This window comes from Petaurus breviceps, unplaced genomic scaffold (assembly GCF_028583685.1).
Source record: "Petaurus breviceps papuanus isolate PSGF00001 unplaced genomic scaffold, PetGlider_PUasm1.0 567, whole genome shotgun sequence".
NCBI classification, from domain to species: Eukaryota; Metazoa; Chordata; class Mammalia; order Diprotodontia; family Petauridae; genus Petaurus; species Petaurus breviceps.
This window is the reverse complement of record NW_027186383.1, coordinates 7,668,741-7,681,917: the sequence shown is the minus strand read 5'-3', so window position 1 is coordinate 7,681,917 and position 13,177 is coordinate 7,668,741. Positions and strand designations below refer to the sequence as shown.

At 49.5% G+C, this 13,177-nt stretch overlaps 1 protein-coding gene and 1 long non-coding RNA gene across 2 annotated transcripts in view; one reads left to right on the top strand and one right to left on the bottom strand.

Annotated features, from left to right (window-relative positions):
* Window positions 1–6,957: 6,957 nt before the first annotated feature.
* On the bottom strand, window positions 6,958–7,984 carry LOC138173251 (uncharacterized). Its single transcript, XR_011171353.1, has 2 exons — window positions 7,766–7,984; window positions 6,958–7,298 (listed from the first exon to the last, which is right to left on the bottom strand). It is a non-coding gene; the product is annotated as an uncharacterized lncRNA (long non-coding RNA).
* A 15-nt stretch (window positions 7,985–7,999) lies between these two features.
* LOC138173245 (zinc finger protein 84-like) overlaps window positions 8,000–13,177 on the top strand; it is a 21,690-nt gene continuing 16,512 nt past the window's right edge. Inside the window, exon 1 of the mRNA XM_069103209.1 lies at window positions 8,000–9,357. The gene's annotated coding sequence lies outside the window, so the exon portion shown is untranslated. The remainder of the gene's footprint in view (window positions 9,358–13,177) is intronic.

Below are 13,177 nucleotides of genomic sequence, written 5' to 3'. Positions count from 1 at the left end.
TCTCCAGAGCTTGGCGCTGTGCCTGGAACACTTACGAATATTTAATGATGTATTAGCTTATGTAAAGCAGAAGGGGAGAAGGGTTGCATTTATAGGTCTGAGCTTTGCCTTCTCTTGGGGGAGGCATGTAAGTGATAAAAAAAGATCGAAGATTTATACAGAGCAGATAAAAGGTGACCTGAAAGGGGAAAACTCTTGGGACTGGCAAAGGCTTCCGGAGAGGGTAGCATTTGGGTTGAGCTGAGATTTGAATGAAGGTGGAAGTAAGGAGGGATCACAGGCCATTGGTAGGGACCATCCAGCTTAGAGGCAAAAACATGGAAGACAGAATGTGGGGAAAAGCAAGTAAGGCAGGACAAGAAGATGGGAGAGTTTGTGGAGAGGAGGAAGGTCTAAGAAGACAGAGAAGGTAGGCATGACGTTGTGAAGAGCTTTAAAGGACAAACAAGGACTTTATATTGGAGTCCGTAGGTATGGGACGCAACTGGAGTTTAATTAAATGGGTGACACTGATGGGTGCTTGGGTGCCTGTGCTTGAACATCGGTTTGTAAAATCACATTTCTCCTCAGCCTCAGAGCACTAACTCTGCCCCTTCCCCCTGCCAGCACTCTGCCTAGCAGCCATTCATGGACTACTTATCTCCCCTGGGTACAATAACGAGCTGCACCTATGAATCCTTCACTAGACCTTCTATAAGTAACTCACTAGCCCATTATACACATCCTGAATCCCTTCTTAGCCTTGGTTCCCAACATCCATCTTGTCAAACATGACACTGATGGGTGGCAGACTAGGCATTTCTCAGTCAGCCCTGACTTAGTAACGTTTCAAGCCTAAAACTGATGGGGTGCTTGGGATCTATGTTTGTAACATTAGTTTGTAAAACCAGCTTGTAAAATCACATTTCCCACCTTACCTCACCCCCAGCCTCAGAGTATTAGCTCTGCCCCTTACCCCTGCCAGCTCTCTGCCCAGCAACAATTCATGAACTGTTTATCTCCCCCTAGTATAATGGCCAGCTGCACCTATGACTCCTTAAATGCACTATCTGTAGGTTAACTCCTCAGCCAATTATACACATCCTAAATCCCAGTCAGCCTTGGTTCCCAATATTCATCTTGTTAAACACAACACTGATGGTTGGCAGACAAGGCATTTCTCAGTCAGCCCTGACCGCTACCTGACTTAGTGATGTTTCAAGCCTAAAACCACACCTCCAGGTAGCCCTCCCTTGGGCTATTTTCCAGTGAATTATGGGCAACATGCCTGTGCAGTTGATATTAAAAGTGCATGTTCCTTTAAGCACTGACCACTCCTTAACTCCTCCCTAATCCTACCCTTACTCATCTAGTTAGCATAATTGGCATCTGATTAACTATTGTAACTTTTTTTTTTTGCCTTTTTATTTTTTTGGAGGGCAATTTTTATGTGTGTGTGGGTGTTGTGTCTGAGGCCGGAATCGAATTGGGTCCTCCTGACTCCAGGGCTGGCTCTTTACTCACTGCGCCACCTAGCCACCTCTAACTATTTGTAACTCTTTATAAACTTACCTATGACTTCTTTAAGTTTGCAGGTTCCCTAAGAACTCTTGCCCGATGTAAAGCGCAATAATAAAATTCTACAATCCTGACTCAAAAGACTTTTTGGGCCATGTGAATTCCTTCTAGACTGCCCAGCAGGGACTCTGGTCATTAATTGGAGCCCCTGAAACACCTATCACCCCCCTCATCAAAACCACACCTCCAGGTAGCCCCTATTTGGGCTATTTCCCAGTGAATCCTGGGCAAGAGGCCTGCACAGTAGATATTAAAAGTGCATGTTCCTTTAAGCACTGACCACTCCTTAACTCCTCCCTAATCTACCCAGACTCACCTACTTAGCATAGTTGACATCTGATTTACTATGGTTACCCTTTATAAACTTTAACTATAACCCTTTAAGGTTGCAGGTTCCATAAGAACTCTTGCCAGCTGTAAAGGCCAACAATAAACTAACACAATCCTGACTTAAAGATTGCTTGGGTCCATGAATTCATTCCAGACTGCCCTCCCAGGGACTCTGGTTATAGGGGCTCCTGAAACACCTATCCTCCCTTGCCAACATGGTCAGATTCATGTTTTATTTTTAATTTTTGCATATATTTATAATCTGTTCCTCAAACTGACCCCCAGATGAACTAACAAAAGATGGAAAATTAAGCCCTCATCAGAGGTACTCCAGCAAAACAAATTCCTCTATCTGCTGTGCCTCACAATGTTCTCTCTCTGTATCAGAAGTTCATCACTTCTCTGGCTGAAGGTGAGTAGAGTATTCCAACATCAGTCTTCTGGATCGGTAGTTGATCATTTCAATGATCAGAGAATTCTTTCAGTCTCCTAAAATTGTTTTTGCTTTATAATGTAACTGCATAAATTCTAGTTCTGCTCACTTTATACTGCATCATTCATATATACGTCTTCCCAGATTCCTCTGCAACTGTCCATTTTGTCATTTCTTATGGCACAATAATATCCAATCGTATTCATGTACCATAATTTGGCTAGCCATTTCCCAATTTGGGCTATTACAAAAAGAGCTGCTATAACAGACATTTTTAAACATAGCGATGTTTTGCCTCTTTCTGTGGTCTCTTTTGGGGTATGGGACTGATACAAGTATAACTGGGTCAAAGGGCATGTACAATTTAATAACTCTGGGGACACAGTTTCAAGTTGCTTTCTAAAATGGCTGGACTAATTCACAGCTCCTCCAACAGTATACTGTTGAGGACCTCGGGCCAGTGAGACCCTGAGCCTGCTGGCTGAATAAGCCCCCTCAGGTAAAGGGCTGGCTGCCAGGCCTGGATCAGTTCTGCACCCCCCAGGGAAGAGTTCAAGCACACAGGTGTGAGGATTGGACCCTTTGAGCATGGCGTTTGCGCCCCCAGCCTAGGCGCTGTAGTGTGCAATGTCTGAGGGGGAAGCCATGAGGAAGCATCCTGTAAAAGGCTTGCCCTTAGAACCATAAAAGAGAGTCTTTTTTCCACCACTGTTTGAGGCCCCATCTCTCTTTTTTTTTTTTTGGCTTTTTGGAGGGTAATTGGGGTTGTGATTTGCCCAAGGTCGCATGGCTATTTTTTTGTGTTAAGTGTCTGAAGTTGGATTTGAACTCAAGTCCTCCTGACTCCAGGACCGGTGCTCTATTCACCGCCACCTAGCCGCCCCTCCCTGTCTCTCAGTCCTGCTGGGGAATAGCAGGACTCCCAATTCTCTCTCAGCCCTGCTTCGGGTCAGCAGGGCTCCCCACATTCTCTCAGCTGTGCCAAGGAAGGCAGGCCCACCACAGTACACCAGCGTGCTTGTTTCCCTATGGTCCCTCCTATATTTGTCATTTTCCTCTTTTGTCTTCTTTGTCCACCTGAAAGAGAAAACCTCAAAGTTGCTTCAACATGTATCTCTCTCGTTACTAGAGATTAAAGGTACTTTTTTCATATGGCTGTTGATAATTTGGATTTCTTCCTCTGAAAACTGCCTGTACATACTTTAACAATTGGGGAATGGCTCTTAATTTTAGAAATTTGCATCATCTCCTCATATAGCTTGGATAAAAGACTTCTGTCAGGGAAGCTTCTGGGAAAGCTTTTCCCATTTATCTGTTTTCCTTCTAATTTTGACATTACATTTGTTTATGAAAAACGTTTTAATTTCATGTAACCAAAATGGTTCATTTTATCTACCGTGTTTCCCCGATAATAAGAACTGTCATGAATTTTTTTGGACAGAAAAACACCAGAGGGCTTATTTTCAGGGGAGGGCTTATTTTAATGAACATTGACAGCAATTTTAATAAACAGGTAAATGTGAACAAAAAAATGTACCTTTATTCAATAAGCAAATCACTGGGGAAGAACAGGATGACACACTCACTACTGCAGCTCTGATTGGATGCAGCTCGGAGCGAGGCATGCGTTTCACATGGGGGGGAGGGTGCATACAGAGGGTACTGTAATGTAGCGTGTACCACAGGGGATCACCTTCACTACAGTAGCAATCTCAATAGGGCTTATTTTCGGGGGAGGGCTTATTTTAGAGGAATCTTACACAGTAAGGGAAGGGCTTATTTTTGGGATAGGTCTTATTATCGGGGAAACACGGTAGTGGGATACTATCTAACACTTGTTTAATCATGAGCTCTTCCCTCATCCATACATCTGAAAGGTAATTTCTTCCTTGCTCCTCTAATTTGCTTATGATGTGACCCAATCATGTAAGCTAGTCATAAGCTCCGTTTGGAGGTTATCTTGGTGTATTATGTGAGGTGTTGATCTAAACCTAATTTCTGCCAGGTTTCTGTCCATTTTCACCAGCTGTTTTTGTCAGTCTGTCTCTGAATAACTAGAGTCTTTGGATTTATCTAACACAAGTTACTGCTTTGTTTCCTTCTGAGGGTTTTGTACCTAATTTGTTCCACTGATTAACCTATTTCTTAACCTGCATCAAGTAGTTTTAATGATGACTGCTTTGTAGTACAGTTTGAGATCTGTGTGGGGTACAGGGACCCCAAAAATCCCCTACCCAAGAAAAATTAAAAGTCAGAGGTATCTTGAGGAAGGAAAAGGAAGTTTATTCAGTTCTAGTGAGAAGAGGGTGTCCCTTCCACTAGTATGAACCAGCAGAATGAGGTGTGTTACAAAAGATAAACAAGAATTTATACCCTTTCGAAGTCAAGCCCCCTCCCCCTGGCTGTCCTTTCTTCCATTGGCTGGGAGGGGGGAAAATCTTTCCCAATGGTGAACAACAAAGAAGCCCACTTAATGCTGATTGACAGCAAGGGAAAGGGAGAAGGGTCCTGAACAATTCAAGTGTTCACATCCTAAATGCTAAAGAGGGAGAGGAAAATGTTGTAAGGAAAGGTGGAGGTCGAAACCCCTAAAGGGCCTAATGCTGATGTGGTAGCAGTGAAGAAGGGGGAAAGAAGGGGCAAAGAAGGGGGAAAGAAGGGGGAGAGAAGGGGAAATCAGAAAGCCGAAAGTCCAGCCTGCTCCCACAAGACCTTATGGGTTCCCCATTCAGATCCTTTCCTTCTATTTCTTCAACATTACCCTGGAGGTTCTTGATGTTTTGTTCCTCTCTATGAACTTTGTCACCATTTTTTTTTAGCTGTATAAAATAGGTAGTTTGGTGTAACCCACAATAAATAAATTAATGTGTCGTCATTTTAACTTGACCTCTCCATAGGCAATTCATGTTTCTCCAATGATTTGTCTATTTTTCTGAAGAGTTTTATGGCTGAATTCCTATGGGGAAGGGAAGGAAACATGAATTTATTAAGCCCCTACTATGTGCCAGGCATTATGCTAAGAGATTTACAAATGTTATCTCATCTGATTCTCACAACAACCCTGAGGTAAGAACTGAAGCAGACCAGGGTTAAGGGATTTGCTCAGGATGGCATGGGCAGTAAATGTTTGAGGGCAGATTTGAATTCAAGTCTTCCTGTGAGGGGTAACTTGCAGTGAAGTTTCCCTATTCTGAAAAATCAAATCTAAAGTGGCTACTGTAGTTATTTTTATTGGAACTTCTCTTTCTAGCTCCTACGTCGGTTTTGTTTGTGATATACACGAATGGTGATGATTTATATGGGTTTATTTTATATCTTGTAACTTTACTGAATTGATTGTTTCAATTACTTTTTGGTTGACTTTTAAGAGTTATCTACATAAACCATTCTGTCATCTGCAAAAGTGATCATTTTGTTTTCTCTTTGCTTTTCTTTATTCTTCTAATGTATCTCATGTCTTATTTATGGTAAGAGGTCTCTGGAGCATGCCCAGTTTGCTTAACATAGAGGCTCCCTGGGGGGCTTGTCATAGGCACACCTAGATCATGTGACAGAGCTACTGTGTCCCCTACCCCATTAGTGGATGTAACCTCCTTTGATTGGCTGAGAAGCCAGCAAAGGCTGTGTCTCACTCAAGGCTCCAGAACCATGGCTTCAGCATCCACTAGGCCTAAGTTTAGAGGTTACCTGACCTTACAGGAATCTGGGGCTTAAAGCAATGGAGACCCTCTCCAGTGCCACCTCAGCACAAGATATGCCAAAAAAGGACAGAACTGCTTTCCTGGCCTTGCAATGGACACCCACATGTTTCTGTGTCCTTCGCCTCCGAGACCAAGATAGGAGGGAGGAGGATAGTTTCCCTCTCCCACTCTCTTTCATTCTAGATCCTGGAAATATGTAAAATGACTACCTTGGCCTCCCCTGTGTATCAGCAATGCCACATTCACAATGCCTATGGAGATTACAAATATGCTGATATAATTATCCATCACAAAATACATCATGCTTGCCATATGGGGGAATAAGCTGGAAAATTTATTAAGATACCAAAAGACTGAGTCCCAAAACCAGAAAGTGAAAGCCATCAGAGTAGTTATGACATTGGCACAGGTAGATAAAGTAGAAAGCACCCACATTTTCAAGCCTTTGAAACAGAACAGGCTACCTCAGGCAATCCTCTCCCCACTCACAGCAACCACCCAGCGTCCGGGAAGCGCGCTCCCAGCAGCTCTGGCCCCTGGCAGTCCTCAGCAGGAGTCCTTAGCAGAAATTCTGGCTAACTCAAAAAGGGCTTCGCGCTGCCGCTGCCTCTGCTGCTGCTGCCGCAGTTGCCACCACCGCCAGCCACCACAGGAACTCTAGTTTGGCTTCCGCTTCCTCTTGCTCCGCCCCTTCCTGCTACATCAGCAAGTCCAATGGGGCATGGAAGATTTTTAAATCCCATAACCCTTACACCCTGCCAAGGTTAGATATTAAATCTCTATGCCTTCCCCAGGGCTCTGTTTCCTTAAGGGGGGGGGGGGGGGAGTTGGGGAGGTACCTAGGCTCTCTGCAAATGGCTCTGGCTCCCATTAATGGTGTTCCCTTTAATTGTAGAAGGGATCCACAGCACCCCAGTTCCATTTAGCTGGATTAGCTTTTATGAAAGAATATTTATTTGGGAAGCATAATTACAAAATATACAAACTTACTCCCCAACATATGGGGCTTCATCCTCCTCCCTTCTTGTACAACCCAAGTCTCTAAGGCAGTGAAAGGAATTAGGTTCATAGCTCAGCTCAGTTCCTATAGAGCACAGTCCCAAGTCCCAAGTCCAGAACACTCTTTGGCATCAAGTCTCCAGCAATGGCTTCTCCAGGCTTCCCTGCTGGTCTCCAGGCTGGCTAGCTATACCATCCCACATGGACTCCTGGCTACATGGCTGTGACGGTCCTGAACTCCAGTGAGGTCCTCCCTGTGTGGCCACCAGCACCTGCAACTGCAGAGCAACAAATCATTGCTCAGAGGCAGGGTATGTGGGGAGCTTTTCTTTTTGTCAGTGGTCGAGGGCCAAGTCTGGAAGAGTCCCTTTAAGAAAATCCAGGCCATAGTTTTGTTCTTGGTCTGTCCTTTCTTTCCAGGCTCAATCTTCTCAGGATTGTTGGCTCACCATCTGATTCCTGGTGCTTTCCTGGATTAGGATGGATCTTGCCTTTGTCTGTTTACTCATGTAACTCAGATCCCCCATCCCTCTGAACTTTGACCACCATGCTAGGAGTCACTCACCCACTTAAGGTATTGGGAAATATCTCGTGGGAGTGACCACAAAACAATGTCTGCTTTGCCTATATAATTCCTGATCCTCAGATGCTTGCTGCTTGCATTTTCCACCTGGCCTACGTTTATCCACGTCTTCCCATGAAGCAGCCTGTAGCGTTCTGCTACATTGTGGGTAGGTATACTCACCTCGACAGGCTTCGGACGTCTCCAGCTCCAGCTATCACTGGAGAATGACTCCACAGAATCCAAGAAAGGTACACTTTTCTTTATTAAGGACTAGAGGTTACATCTTCCATCCCGAACTACTCCCGACTCTCTCTGCCTCTCAGTGTCATCCCTTATCTTATCTTTTGCCAGCCGCTCCTCCCCTTCACTCATCTGGGCCACAGTAAGCCAATCGTGCGCCGCCCCGAAGAGGAGGAAAGCCAAGCCACACCTTACTATGTGGTCATCCCGTGATGAAACACTAGGGCCTCACCCCGTGATGCCAACTCAGCACTTTTGGAGACCCCATGACGGGACGCCAGCGTCCTGTCCCGTGGTGCATCCTTAGCAGCGCTCATGTGACCTTTGGCCCCTCACGTGCCCTCCCCAGGCGACCACGTGCACTCCTGTTAGCTCTGGACCTCACCGGCCTTACAGCAGCCCACACCCAGCAGGCTGCAGTCAATGACAGCCTTGGGACATAGAGAAGTGGTGAAGTGGACCACTGAGAAAACAGGACAGCAATGGCAATTGAAATTGAATAGGAGTGTTTATTTAGCCAGGGCCTGCCTCCTTGATAAAGAAGACAGCCCTGAGTCTTCTGTAAGATACACTTACATAGAGTTAGGTGTTACTAACAACAGAGTGTGGTTCCAAGGGGGTGTAATGCCGTTTCTAGGTTTCTAATGAAGCCACCGTTGATGCTGTTTCTAGTGAAGCCTGAAACAAAAACAAACCTAGGTTTGTTTACAGGTGAAACGTTTCTTTACTGTTATGGCCTATCAGATGGTTTCCAGGGACCCTGGTAGGGGGCCCCTTCTGGCAGGTTCAGGGGGCTTTGGTATATAATTTCTGGTGGGCACTTCAGTGGAATCTCTAGGTCAAAAGGTATGGGCATGTTAGCATAGCCCCCATTGCCAGTCATTGATCCGTCAAGGCCCAGCCTGTGGCCCTTCTGAGCAGCCCCCGCCTTCAGGGGCTTCTCCCCCTCCTCCCGGTGGCCCGGGGCCTCCCACTGAGAGGTCCAATCCATGGGTTTCACCCCAGGAAGTCTCCCCGAGGATGGGCTTCCAGCCAAGGGGTGCCCATCAGACGAGGGCACGAGGATGAGCTCCCCGATCCCAGAGAGTATCCGAGGAGAATCCTCTGTGAATAGCAATCTTCAACTTCCCGTCCTTTGGACCTGGACCTCGGGTGCCGGCTGCCTCCAAGGGCAGTCTCTCCGGCCTCCTCTTCGCCCCTCCTGGGAAGAAAGAACCTCGCCCAGCACCAAGAGTTTGCTCAGAGAGGAGCTCGGCCCCCTTCCCAATGCGCATGCGCACACGCTCTTTGGCGAGAGAAAAGCCTCGGATCCGTGGGGTGAACGGCGTCTGAGGCGGCACGTGCGCAGTGCGCGTCCGGAGACGCCGGCCCGCTTCCGAACTCCCATTTGCCAGAATTAATCGGGAGGCCCCTCAGGTGCGGAATGACGTAGACTTCCCACTTCGGGGATCACTCTTCCGGGTGTCTGAAGGCTGACGCTGCGGCCCTTTTCGGAGGCCAGAGTAGCAGCCCGGCAGGGGCTGAGCCAACGCGTGAGTGCCGAAAGGAGGGACAGGGAGGGAGTGCGCAAGCGCAGCGTCTCCGCCGCCGCCCCCCCCTCCCTGCGCACGGCTCCTGGGCTCTCCTGCGGGCGCGTCACTGCGCAGGCGCAGGGGCCCCTCCCGCTCTCCCTTCCCTGTGGCGGCTCTCGGCCTGGTGCCTGGTGGGGGAGTGAGCGGCGTCTTGTGCACGCAGAGGGTTGCTGGCCTGTGCACGCGATTATGCTCCCGTGGCGAGCGTGGGGCCTCTGAGAACGCGCGCGTCTATGTACTGGCACGTGGGAGTGGGCCTTGTGTCCGTGTGCATATGGCCTGCCACCTGGGGCGCGGTTCCAGAGAGCCCGGTAGTGGGTGCTCTTCGTGGTTCCGACTCCCCCCTCCCCATGCCCTGCCCCTCCTGAAGACCCCCAAGGCCCCGCTCCCGCGCCCCCCTTCCTCGGCTGGAGCCTGGGCCTCCCGCAGTTTTTGTTCCCTCCTCCCTTGGCCAGAATGGCCCCGCCCTATCCCTCGTTAGCTCCGCCCCCGTCAATCAAACGGTGAAGTGCCTACTGTGTGCGAGCCCGAGTCGCGCGTGTGGTGCACCTGTGGGTCCCCCTTGCCTCCGGGCTGGACGCTGGGAGCCTGGGGGGCCGCTGAGCGGGGCAGGGGGGCAGGGCCAGGGCTGGGGGTGGCTGGGCTTCGAAGGGCTTCGCTCCTGGAGGCCGAAGAAGCTGAGACTGTGGAGTGGGCTGGCATGATCCCACCCCCCCTTTGGTGGCTGCTTGAATCGGGGGAGGGGCTGGAGGCGGGGTCAGAGGAGGGGGTGTGCCCCCCTTTGGGCTAGGACGGGGGAAGGAGAAAAGCCTGAGGAGAATGAGCCAGCTCCCCGAGGACCCTGCGGGTGTGACCGCCGCCTCTGGGAGGAGCCAGGAGGCCCCTGAGCTGGGCGTGGCCGGGGGGTGGGGGCGCCCCACCTGCGCTCCGAGGAGGAGTGAAGGCGGCCGGGGGCGGGCCAGTGGTGAGGGCGGGCAGATGGAGGAGGGGGAGAGGACAAGGCTCAGGGGGAGGGGATGGTGGGGCACGATCGCACACTGATGGAGGGGGGCCCTTCCTCCGTGGCTCTCTTCTCTTTCCTCGCTACGCTCAGTACTCTTGCTCCCCTGAGCTCATAAGTAATTGTTTTAATTATCTTTTTAAAATTTATAAGCATTTCTTCCATCTTTTCCCCAATTCATCCCCCCCCCCTCCCAAAGCCCTTTAGTAGCAGGTGCGCAGTACCGGCCGCGTCCTGGGGCCCCCCCACTGGGAGGGGGCTGCCGCCTCACCTTCGGGCCCCTGAATGCTTGGCAGAGTTTTAAAGAGGTCCCCGCCCCCGCCCTGCCGCATCCCCCGGACTGGGCCGTTAGGAGATGCGCCAGGCCGAACGTCTTTCCTTCTTTGTGCTCGGGGGTGCAGGCCTGCAGTGGCAATGCTGGGGCCGAGGATGCGCTCAGTGTGGCGCCTGCTGGGGCACAGGCTCCACCAGGCCTAGTCTTCCTCCTCTCCTGCTCTGTTAGCAAGCACTTAATTGCACCCCACAGTACGAATGTCCCGTAGAAATCTCAGCCCCGTGTGACTTTCACCCCAGACTCGTACCTCTCTGACTCTGCCAGGGGCATCACGGCCCCCCATCACCCAGGTCGGCACGTTGTCATCCTCAGCTCCTCACAGCCCCAGCTCTCCTGTTTGGTCATTGCCAGTCCTTGACTCTCCTGCCTCTGTCCCCTCCAAATTCAGGCCCTCACCCCTCGTTAGCCTCCCAATCGGTCCCCTTGCCTCAAGTCCCTCCATTCTCCCGTCTGCTCTTACACGCAGCCCAGCTGATTTTCCTCCAGCTCACATCCAACCCTGTTACTCTCCTGATGGGAAGTTCCAAGGGCTTCCCCTTACGTCTGGACTGGGGATTCTTAACCTGGAGATCTTGGACTTGTTTTAAAAACAAAAACAAAACATTATGATAACAGCATTTCAGTGTGCTTGGTTTCTTTTGTAAGCCCTCTCGTTTTATTTAAGGCTTTTAAAACCGTTATTCTGCAAAGATTTCCACAGGCTTCACTGGCCTGCCAAATGCACTCACAGCACGAGAAGGCTCACATAGACGTGCCTCTGTTTGGCCCGGCCCCAGCCTTCCTTTCCTTATTAGACTTTAGCTCTCTCTCTGCCCATGGTGCTCCAGCTGCCCTGGCTTTGGTCCTGGCTGTCTTCATGCTAAGGATGCGCTAGCTTCAGGGCTCTCCCCCTGCCTCAGAGCCTTCCCAAAGGCCCTGGCTGCCTCTCTCCCAGTGGTACCTTTGGTATGGTCTTGTACATGGACACATGATTTCCCTGGCTAGATAATAAGCTCTTCGAGGGCAGGTCCCCAACACCTGCCTCACTGCCTGGCTCATCATAGGCCCTTAATAAATGTTTGTTAGTTGACTGGTTAATCTGTGTGCTATATGGGTACCTGAGTTTGCAGTGGTGTGTGTGTGTCTACTACATGAGTGTTTGAATGTGAGTGTTAAAGGTCAGTTGTATGTGCATAGGGGTCACCCTAACACACCTCAGTGAGCCAGCTGCTCTGTTATTTCTGTAGCCATGACGGTGCTGCTGCCCTCAATTACCCCTTTGTGCTTCTGTTGTAAGGCTCTGGCACAGGGGCAAGAAGGTGTGCCCTGTGACCAGGCCCCGTCCCCAGGCCCGGAGCCCTCTGTCTCTCTGACTTTGGGGCAGTTCTGCTGGGTGAGGCCACGTCCTGTGGGAGTCACACACATTCTCTGCACTTTTCCTTTTTCCTCTCTCCTCCAGGGCACAACAGGTCAGGGGAAAATCCCCCTAGAGTTATCATTTCTCCTTTGGCTCTTCTGTCTCATTTGATTTCCGATTTTCCAGTGGCTTGGGCTGGCATCATAAGCATCTGTGAATTTTGTACTGGGTACTTCACTAAGCACTGGGGAGACAAAGAAAGTAAAAACCAGACAGTCCCAGCTCCCAGGGTCCCAGGCTGAGGGCAGAGAAGCACACCCACAGCTGTGTACAGAGGAGACCAGACAGGAGGCACTGGAGACAGCGTCCAAGGGAAGGCAGTGGAGCCACGGGCTTTAGCTGAGGCTCAGGAAGCCTTGGTGTAGGCAGGGCAGCCCCACACGCTGACCCCAAAAGGCTTTAGAGGGTGCGTGAGTCAAGGTAAGGTGCTAGGGAGGAGGACAGTCTGGTTGGGAAGATGCCTTTTTATTTTTTAATACCAGGAAGATTAAGACTTAAAAGGTTGTTCTGCATTCTAGACCTCTGAGGGTTGAGGGTCTACACCCTCCAAGTATGGCCTTCATCAGATGGTCACCCCTCTGTCTGCTGCTACTGGCTCATTTTCTTACTCGTTCTCTCTTAGCTGCTAAGTCAGTCAAGAAGTATGTTCTGTGGACATTAATAACTGGAGCTGTAACACCTGCCTCATTAATTACCACATTGGCTCAGGCCCCACTCTGTTTATCATGTATTGTGAAATGCATTTGGTTCATCTCTGTGCCTCCCCCAACACCTCCATAAACATCAAAGTTAGGCCTTGCAATGAACAATTTGATCAACAACAAAATAAAGAAATAAATAATTATTTTCATTCTGCCTCATATGGCAAAGCTCACAACCAGTCACCTTTAATCATCACAGCAATGGCCTCCTCAGCTCTGGAAGGAGCCCTGTCATTTAGTTCTGCTCACGGCCATCACAGTCGCTGCTTTAGTGTTTCTGCAAGGTGGGCGTAAGGCCAGGAGACAGGCAAGGAGCACGGCTGGGAGAGTTACGTGTGTATGTGCGTGTA